The sequence below is a fragment of the Gossypium hirsutum genome, chromosome A01, assembly GCF_007990345.1.
Source record: "Gossypium hirsutum isolate 1008001.06 chromosome A01, Gossypium_hirsutum_v2.1, whole genome shotgun sequence".
In the NCBI taxonomy this organism is placed as follows: Eukaryota; Viridiplantae; Streptophyta; class Magnoliopsida; order Malvales; family Malvaceae; genus Gossypium; species Gossypium hirsutum.
The window spans coordinates 103,384,039-103,393,804 of record NC_053424.1 but is presented as its reverse complement, the minus strand read 5'-3'; positions in this window follow the sequence as shown (position 1 = coordinate 103,393,804).

The window sequence follows — 9,766 nt, the reverse complement described above, 5'->3', positions numbered from 1 at the left end:
ATAATAGGTTATACTATAAAGACTGATGTTGGGTATGCCATAATCTATGTAGTGGGATATGATTGATCAAGATAGGATTTGTCCATCCTACATAATGGAAGCAATATATTAGGCTTCTTGATGGAGTGAGATTAGAAAGGCATGGCCATGCTCGAATAAGTTGATATGAGATATCACACTTATTTGTTTATTGTAGTCTACTCAGAATATTAAGAAATATAATATTGGATTATATAAGTGTGACTATTCCATGACTTTTGTCTAATCCAGATATTAAGGATAAAATGATATAATACATGAAAAAGATTATCACAGAAAGGTTATATCGAATCACAACTTCTTATAACTTGGGTAGCAATGATGCATTGCTAGATGCCACTCATTGCTTGTAATATCAGAAACATTCTAGTATTACTACTAATATTACAAGAGCCTATAGGGTCACACCCTATAGTTGAAGTGAACAGAATCCAAATACATTTGGTATTGTATTTAGCTGTCACATGAACTAAATTAATTATTGAATTAATTTAATTTGGTAGTTAAATATTGAACACATTACACAAATAGAGAACATAGATAAAATTAATATATGAATTTGATTCATACAAAATATTAATTGAATATAGTTTATCGAAATTGTTAATATAAATAGTTAAAATATTTCGATCAAAATATAAAAGGACATAGAAATTGATATTCTTTTGGAAAGAAAATATAGTTTTTATTCTGACTTTTCATTTGTTTCTCTAAAAATAAGGGAATAATCCCATTTTTTCTTGATATGTGATATCAAAGAAAAAAAAACGAATATGAATCTCTGATGTGTTAGGGTTACCAAAACACAAAATCAAAAAGGTCTAGCAGTCGTTCTTGAAAATTCTTTCTGAAAAGTTCAAGAGAATTTTGTTGTTCATTCTTTGGCTGGGTGGATTACGTAGAGGCCGGGACATTATTGTTGTTGCTTTGGATCAACATCCTTCAAGAAAATCATATCAACAAGGTTGTTCGTTGCTCTATCGATTTCAAAAAAGTATATTTTCTATAATTGTTTCAATCTGATTCGTTCCTCGTACATGGATCTATGGTTGATGGTCCTCTAAATAGTTTTTTTGCTGCGCCATGGGGCGTACCAACAATCTAACAATACATATGTCCAATTGGTCCCTCTACTAGCTTGTTGAAACCAAAAATGAATTATACTTTTGAATCAAATTAAACAAAATGAATAAAAATAGAGAAACGGAAAACATTCAAAAATGATTACGATTTTCTCTGAAATGGAGAAATGGAATTATTTAGAAATGAATGTAATTTTCTCAAAATGGAAATGAAAAGAGAAATGATTCATTTGCAAATGTAAAATGAATTAGTTAAAAATAATCGAGTTTATGTTTTTGAGCTATTTTAAATACCAAAAACAAAAATAAATTAGTCAATCATAGTGAACAAGTTTAATTGTGAAATATTAAACATATTTTCTGAAAATTTTATCAGCGGTAAAATCATCATAATTTTATGTAAAATTTGTTGGACCGTCGGTTCGCCTCGTGGCGTAGAGGAAAAATTATTCTAGAGATCATCAACCATGGATCCATGTACGAGGGATGAATCAGGTTGAAAATATACCTTTTCGAAACTGGAACAGCGACGAACAATGTTGTTGATATGATTCCTGTGAATGATGTCGATCCCAATTTGTAACAATAATGTTTCAACCTCTACGTAATTCACCCAATAAAAAAAATGAACAACAAAATTCTCTTTAACATTTCAAAGAGAAAAAATAATAATAAATGGTTGCTAGACCTTTTGATATTGTTTTTCTTTGTAACCCGAACACACTAAGGGATTATATTCCTTTTATTTTCTTTGATATCACATATTAGAAATAAAATGGGATTATTCCATTATTATTAGAGAAACAAATGGAAAGTTAGAAAAAGAAATTATATTCTTTCCTAAAGAATATCAATTTCCATGCATTTTATATTTTGACCGAAATTAATTATTATAAAGCTTATATTAATAATTTCGGTAAACTGTATACAATTAATATTTTGTATGAATCGAATTAATATCTGTGATCTCTATTTGTGTACAATAAGTTTGTACATAAAATGTATTCAGTATTTAAATATCAAATTAAATTAATTTAATTCATGTGACAGCTAAATATAATACCAAATATATTTGGATTATGTTCGCTTCAACTATAGGGTGTGACCCTATATGTTCTTGTAACGTTAGTAGTAATACTAGAACATTTCTAATATTACAAGAAATGAGTGGTATCTAGTAATGCATCATTTCTACCCAAGTTATAAGAAGTCGTGATTCAAGATAACCTTTCTGTGATAATCTTTTTCATGTATTATATCCTTTTATCCTTTATATCTAGATTGCACACAAGTCATGGAATAGTCACACTTGTATAGCCTAATATCATATTTCTTGATATTTTGAGTAGACTACTGTAAACAAATAAATGAAATATCTTATATCAACTTATTCGAGCATGGCCATGCATTTTTTGTCTCACTCCATCAAGAGGTCTAAGATATTGCTCGCATTATGTAGGAGGGACAAACCCTAACTTGATCAACCATATCTCTCTACATAGATTGCGACATACCCAACATCAGTCTTTATAGTATAACCTATTATGGTAGACGTTTGACTGTGTCAAAATATCCAACTCACTATGTTAGAAAAATGATTATCTCAAGTCCAAGGATCATATACATAGTTATCACTATAAGTAATGTTGTCACTATTACATAATAGTCCAAGAACCATACTCATAGCGGGTCAATCTAGTATGTTGTTTTCTAACACATACACATGTATTGATTTTGACATCCCTATGTCAATAACAACATTTTGTCATCAATCAACTACACATTAGTCTCAGTGCATTATCATTGTCCAAGCCCACAATAATACTTGACTAAGGACCTTTGAAGAATAATCATATTATTCTCAGGACTTTATTATTAATCAGTTTATTTTACACACAAAAAAAGAAACTGACATAACAATGATAATGGCTTATATTAACAAACAAGATGAAATAAGTATGCGATTAAAATTATCTCATGATTGGCCTTTGGGCATACTCTAACAAAATTGAGATAAGAAAATGATTTAATTGGAAAATTAATGTTTATTTTAAAAAATTAAAAAAATATGTATTGGGTTAGATTAAATTATAAAGTGTTGGGTTAAAAGTGAAGAAAACACATATAATTGTTCCTAATACAATGAGAGGCTCGAATCCTTATCATAATATATATGAAGGGAAACTCACCCTATTAGCCCCTCCCTCTCTACTAGTTGGACTAGAAAATTGTTATTTGCATTTGAAATAAACCTCTACAATTCAATAATGGTTCTACTTTCTCTCACTATAAATAGATGGCATCGGTAGAGCTATTTACACAACTTTGAGAGATTGTTACTCTATCGAAAAATAGAGAGATTTTATTCTCAAATATTAAATATATCCAAAATAACAATTCCAACGGTTTCTATTAAAGAAGAGAAAATTTCTGTTTTCACCCCAAAAGGAAAAGAAAACTTTTTCTAGTTCTGTGTTTGGATTCAATTGGTTCAAGCTCACACTTGAAGTTGTTCATGGTATGAGAATAGAAGAGAAGACAGTTTAGTTGAAAGCGAAAAAAACATTAAGGATCCATTTATCTAAAAACACAGGTACAATTTTGGTCTAAGGTTTATTGCTAAAAATATAACAAACCAGATTGATTTTCAAAATTTAATTTTTCGTTGTGCAAGAAAACCATTTTCAAATTAAATTTTTTCCAATAATTGGTATTAGAGCGCTTGGTTGTTCTATCTTTATAATGTAAATTAAGATCGAATCTCTCTCCATCTTGGTTGATTAATATTTGATAAGAGATGACATTCTTGTAATTATTCACATGTTTAAGGGAATGTATGTGGATGAATTTATATAATTATTTTACTGTTATGGATGATAAATTAATTTTGCCAAAGTTATGATTCCTAGAAATTTATTTGTAATTTAATTTGTTTTTCGGGCATGTATATTTTGGACCATGGGCTATCATCTCTATATAGGATTTTGATTTTTATTATTTTAGAATAAAATATGTGAGCTGAAAACAAACATAGGAATTTTCATAAAATTTTTTTTGACGAAACTCGAGAAATGAGACAACACAACACAAACTTGAATCTGAGGGTGGCCGATGGTGGTCCGACAGCAAGAGGCTATCGGTGGTCTGATGGTGGCTAGCGATAACCCATATTTTCTTGAAAGTGGCCAAGTTGGTGATTTTGGTGGCGACTAGATGGTGGTCGTAAAGGCCGACAGCGGCGACAGCACGAAAATAGTGACAAAAAGATGGTGATGATAAAAAGGTGAACCAATACCACATCAGAAGTCTGTTGTGGCAAAATTTAAGATCCAAAGTATGCTTTAGTGTGAATTTTGTAATTTTATAATTTTTATTATTTTTTAGGATGGAATTATGGAAACTTTGGCTAGCCAGAGTAATTTACATTTTATGCTTTTATATTCATGAGATAAGCATAATGATATTTATATGTCTTCGAATGTATGTTCATGCATATATGAGATAAGCATGCGATATAGATTAGGGAAGAATGCCACATGTACTTGTCATGCATATATTGGTCATTCATGATTGAAACTAAAAATTAAAAACCTTGCATCTTTTTAATATATTAAGTGGGAGAAGGTCCCAAAACAAGAGCTACGGCCTCCATAAATGGTCTATTGTGATGGCATGAAACAAACCTATCTTAAGGTAGACGTTGTCATGTGGATCTCATTAAGGAGATTTCCTGAAAGTAAACAAAATTTTCTTATGATCGTATGATAGTTGGATCAACCTATGTGGTAGGTATTATCATGCGATATTGGAGCGACAGAAATGGGCAAGTGTACACAATCGTATCAAGTAATAAAGTGACAAGTAAATGTCGAGTTATCGTACTCACAGGGACTATGAAAGAAAAATATTTATGAAATGCAACTTTAAACAATTTGGTGCAGGAAAAAATATGTTGATGTGAAGAAGTGATCTAAAAACTAAAAATTAACTAAATAATTAAACTAAAAATAAAAAATAATAATTTCAATGCACGATTTCAAAAAGGACGAGTTTTAATCAATATGACATAAATGTGTTAGATCAATTACACTCATTAACTTAGAATTACTAAACCCATGTTCATATTGTTACAAATATTTTCATGGCAACTTGGTATTTTGTTAACTAATGCACATACTTACTAAATCAATTTATCTCTTGAACATATTCCTATGTCAATTAATCAATTTTCATAAGCAAGTATAAGATTAAGTGAGGTAAAAACATATTCATATATTGAATGAATTTGATCACAGTAATCTTACTAGTTATGCAATGCTAAAGTATTGTTTAATACCGTCGCTAATTTAACCCTCAACTACCTTAGACAATTAAACATGCATCAATTAAATATTGTGTCAATTAATTATAATTTCAATCCGATTAATAATTAATTCATTTATTTAATTGAACAACTCACCAAGGCCTATAACAACACAAACATGATTTTAATAATTTAAGCGAACAAAATGCAATCAATATAACATGAATTAAATTTTAGGTCATTTTAATTAAATTAAGAATAACAACACAAAAAATATTAATAGTCATGATCACAACATAAATGAGAAAAAAATAAAGAGAAAGGAACTAGGAAATAAATCCTAGTGTTTTTTTGAAGCTATACTAATGCCCTCCCCTTCTTCTCTGCTCGTCCTGTTAGTCTAAGGCCTTCATGAACACTTTAATTCTAATACTCCAAGGGGCATTCAAGCTCTTTTTCAAGAGGGAAAATTGACAAGGAAGGTGGACAAAGGAAATAGGAAAACAAGAAGGAAATGGAAGAGAGAAAGGAAAGTGAAGTGAAGAAATGTGTGAGATGTGTGGGATGTGAAATGAGGAAAGGAAGAGGGGTATTCATAGGTAGAGATAGCTGCTAAAAATAGTAAAGAAATGTTAGTCACTCCTTCTCCCTTGGCCAACCATGCTTGGTGCAAGTTTGATTGATTCAAGCTTGCTATTTTTAGCTTGGGGCTAAACATAGAGGAGGGGTTTGAACGAAACTAAGGGAAACTTCAAGGGAGTTTTTGAAATTAATAAAATCAACTAAATATGCTGATTGGGTCAGCTATATGGACGGTTTGGGCTGCCAAGTACTTGATGGATCAATCCTCTACTTAACACAGTTTGGGCCCCTTTTCTTCTTCAGGTTTATAATTAATTTTTAACCCAATTTATGTTGGACCAAAATTAATTATAAAATATATTCAATACATACTTTTGGAATTTTCATGTTTGGAAAATTATTTAGCCATACTTTTGTTTCACTTGATGCAAAAATTGCCCCAACAGTTTTAGCGTCTCAAGGTGTCTGTGAGCCAATTTTCACCATTTGTACAAAACTATCGAAAATAAATAAAATTTATGTAAAATTTATTAAAAAATAATGAAAATTCAATATGTTAATAATCTGAGTAAAAATTAGTTATTTTATAATTAAAGTATGAATTTCGACACAAATTACTAAGAAACTGCATGAATTAGGGCTAAAAATGGGTTGAAAAATCTACATATTTTTGTGTTTCCACACCTCCAAACTTAATTTATTACTCGTCCAGAGTAATGCACAACTTGTAAAAGAAGTTGCTTGAAATTACATTTGAAAATTTTCTTTAGAAAACATTTCTCCCACAATTATGAGTTTAGTGTAATTATGCTCAAGAACAAGAATTTGAAATTATGCAACTCAAGTATACATATTGTTCAAATTATTCTCAATCATTATCATACTGCAATCACTAAGTTTAATTTATGCATTCATATGTTGAACTTAGCAATTTCTCTCTACTAATGTTGTCAGCACATAAATTTGAATCAATAGGTCTTTTAAATAGGTTGTAACATGGCTTGGCTAGGAGTAAGTAAAAGATAGATAATTTTAAGCTAAAACCCTAGAATAAACTTGTATCGAACCTTCAGAATAAATACCTCCAAATTCACCAACTAATTTTTCTTTAGAGTACACATTCTCTTTGTACATCTATTTTTTTAGTACATATGCTCTCTCTTTTTCGAGCACATTACTGTAGGTACAGCAATTTTGAGCATTTGATACTTTTTCTCAACTCCCCCAAACTTATTTTTAGAGAATATTCTAGATAAATTGAGTCTAGTGTTTGAGACAATTTAGAGATAATTATGAGAGAAGGGATGGTAAATTATTGCAAAGGATCAAATAAAATTAGGTCATATAGTCTCAAAGTTGGGCTTCAAAGGATAAATTGAGGTTGGCTTGAAAGGCTTAAATGGTCCAAACAAAGTTTGCCTAAATCATTTTCAAAGTTTTATGCTTCCTAGGATTTCGCCTCAAGAAATTACTAAGTCAATTCTAGAGACTTAAACTTTAATGCATGACTAGCACTCCTAAATAAACATTTTATGGTACGATTTACAAATTTTATTAAGAGTAGCATTTATGTCATAGTTCAGCTAGCATAACAATTATTGATATAATATAACTTTATTTATATTAAATTTTAGCATAATTAAAAAAGATTTAAAGTTTTGAACAAAATATAACTTAATCATAATTATACGAAAAATGTATTCTGAAAAAGAAAAACAATTTCAATTTTTGGTCCCCCTACTTAAGATGAACAATGTCCCCATTTTTAAAAATAATAGAGAGAACAAAATATAGAAGTGAATAGATACTATAACGTCCCTTACCCGTATCCTACAACAGGACAGGGTAAGAGACGTACTAGACTTGAACACATGCATACAAACATTTTCGGGTCATAAGATTTCGCTCAAATTTTAAAACTTTCAAACTTCCTCTTAACGTCCCTAATATGGATCCACGAGGCCCAAATCATGTTTTCGAAACGGTTCGGGAATAAACTAAACACTTTAGAAAACTTTGAAAAATTTCAATGCAAACAGGGGCACACATCCATGTGGAAAGGCGACATGCCTGTGTGGTTTTATTTCTCAATTCGAATTTACATGGGTTTTCACACGGCCTTGCACACGTCCGTGTCCATGACCCGTGTCCCTCACACGGCCATGACATGCCCGTGTACAAAAACCTTGACATCTATTTCTAACGTTATCAACCATTTAGGGGCACATGGCCAAAGCACACGGCCGTGTGCTAGGCCGTGTCCTCTACACGGTTGAGACACAGGGCCATGTATCTGCTCATGTGGTTACTACTGGGCATTCTGTTTTGCCAAATTTAGGTGCAAGAGACACGCGACCTGACTCCACACCCATGAGGCAAACTGTGTGTCACACACGGTCTAGACATACGCCCGTGTGTCTATCCGTGTGGACAAAAACAAGGCTATTTACCAAGCCTTTTTGTCACCCTTACTTACACCCACCTACAAAAACATCAAACAATACAAATACCACATAAACACGTAACCATATCAGCCAATACCTATGCATCCATATATCATTTCCAAGCTATTTCCTATCATGTACAACATATCCTACTTATAAACACAAACCATGCAACAAACACATCCATGAGAATTCTCATCAAATGCATTTAAGAATAATATATATTAGCCAACATCAATGACCTATACAAAATGAATATCACATCCACATGAGCCAACACTTATGGCTAAACTAACATGACACTAAACAAAAAGACCAAGTCCCTATACATGCCACGCTCAAAACATTTAAACTAATTATACCAAAAAGTTTAGGTGATAGTGTGATCAATGCCTCCGACGTCCCTTGATTCCCGAGCTAGCTTGGCGGCACTATAAGAAAATGGAAAAAAGAGGAAGAAAGTATAAAGCTTAGTAAGTCACAAGTAAATAATTACCATCACTTTACCAAGTAATATAATACTTATAACATATCATACACTTACACAAGATTCTCGAATGACTATAGACATAACTTACTTATTTTCATCCTTACTACTCATATAACAACCCGAGCTCATTCTTATGAGTTTCGTGTAGGTACTTGTACCACTTGCAACATAATCCTAACTTTTCTCAACCGTGATATAATCTTTAAATCACCCATTGAACCAGTTGGAATAATAAATGATACCCGATAAGCCTTATACAAAAGAGAAAGATGCCAATGCCATGTCCCAGACATAGTTTTACACTGGTTCTCATATATCAGTGCCGATGCCATGTTCCAAATATGGTCTTACATTAGCTCACATATTAAGGCCGACGCCATGTCCCAGACATGGTCTTACACTAGCTCTCATATAAATACCAATGCCATGTTCCAAACATGGTCTTACACTGGCTCACATATAGGGGCCAATGCGATGTCCCAGACATGGTCTTACACTAGCTCTCATATCAATGCCGATGCCATGCTCCAAACATGGTCTTACACCAGGTCACATATCGAGGCCAACGCCAAGTCCCAGACATGGTCTTACACTAGCTTTCATATAAATGTTGATGCCATGTTCCAAACATGGTCTTACGCTGGCTCACATATTGAGGTCGATGCCATGTCCTAGACATGGTTTTACAATAGCTCTCATATCAATGTCGATGCCATGTTCCAAACATGGTCTTACACTGGCTTACGTAACCCTAGTATCACGACATGAATATTCGATCTATTCCTACGATTCAACCGGAAGTTTTACCACATCAAATCTCGTCATG